The sequence below is a fragment of the Geospiza fortis genome, unplaced genomic scaffold (genome assembly GCF_000277835.1).
Source record: "Geospiza fortis unplaced genomic scaffold, GeoFor_1.0 scaffold874, whole genome shotgun sequence".
Classification (NCBI taxonomy): domain Eukaryota; kingdom Metazoa; phylum Chordata; class Aves; order Passeriformes; family Thraupidae; genus Geospiza; species Geospiza fortis.
In genome coordinates, this window is record NW_005054456.1 from 242,106 (window position 1) to 243,685 (window position 1,580).

The following is a 1,580-nucleotide window of genomic DNA, read 5'->3' on the forward strand; positions in this document are numbered from 1 at the left end:
TGGGATGCTCCATGGGATGCTCCATGGGATGCTCCATGGGATGCTCCATGGGATGCTCCATGGGATGATCCATGGCATGCTCCACGTGATGATCCATGGGATGCTCCACGAGATGATTTGTGCGATGATCCATGGCATGCTCCATGGGATGATCAGTGGGATGCTCCATGGGATGCTCCATGGGATGATCCATGGCATGCTCCACGTGATGATCCATGGGATGCTCCACGAGATGATTTGTGCGATGATCCATGGCATGCTCCATGGGATGATCAGTGGGATGCTCCATGGGATGATCCATGAGGTGCTCCATGGGATGCTCCATGGGATGTTCCACGGGATGCTCCATGGGATGCTCCATGGGATGCTCCATGGGATGATCCATGGGATGCTCCATGGGATGCTCCGGCCCTGCCCCATCCCGCGCTCCCTCTTCTCTTCCCCGCGGCACCGCTGGCTGCGGGAGAGCGGCGGGGAGGGACGGGCGGGCGAATCCTGCCCTGAATGCGAGAGAAAGGCCCTTTGAGGGAGTGCAGCCAAGCACGGAGCGCGGCCGCAGCCGGGGGAGGCCCCGCGGCCCCGGCGGGACACGGGCGGGGAGGACGGAGCTGGAGCACGGCGGGATGTGCTGAGCCCCTCTGGATCATCCTGACCTGGCACGGGGCTGCTCCTGCTGCAGGGGGGTTTCCAGCCAGGATGGGCACCTCGGCTGTGGAGCCTCTCCTGTCTCCAGCATCAGGGGAGGCTGGCACAGCAAAAGGCTCCTCAGCCGTGTGGGATTTACCCCACCAGGAGCAGGAGCAGGCAGCCGGGAATGCTCCCAGCCCACCCTAGAGCTGGGGATGCTGGGGGAGCAGTGGAGGGGCCTGGGGGAGCTTGGCTCTCACCCTCCATCTGCAAAATGGGGAAACCAATCCTTCCCCTCCATCAGGTTTTTAAAGGAATGGTTTTGCCCTAGAAGTCCCACAATAAACATTTCCCACTTCACAGTGTCCTTTGAACAGGCCACTCCTGCCCAGTGTCCCATGCCCTGCTCCCCAAAACCTCCCAGCATGAAACCTGCAACTGGCTCTGCCATGGTGGCTTTGTTTCTACCAGAGTGGGGTGAAACGTCTCCGATTAATGCTGTGCTCAACAAAAATATGCAGTTTTGGACTGGCCTGGACTATTCATTCATTCTGGGTTCGTGGCCAAAAGAATGGATTTTTAAAAATATAAAAATGTCTCACTTCAACATTTTTTAAATCAAATATTTTGGCTTTGCCTTTGGAGTCAGAATGGGGAGATCAGGTGAAGCCATAGGGAGCACTTCTAAAAACATTTTTTCCAGCCTAACTCTGCCTTCCCAAACAAACTTGGCCTTTTCTCTGGCTATATTTAACATGGGATTGTTTGTTTATCCTCATGCAGACCACGGCGTTTGCTTTTGTGGTGTTTCTTGTTTGTTCTGGGATCCTTGAAATGATTTGGGTTTTGTTATTATTTGCTCGCTGAAGGAAACCCCAAATATGTTATTGTCACACCTCTTGCTGCAGTGTGCCTGGAGCTCAGGGCTTTCTGCTTTAAAAACCCTAACCCTA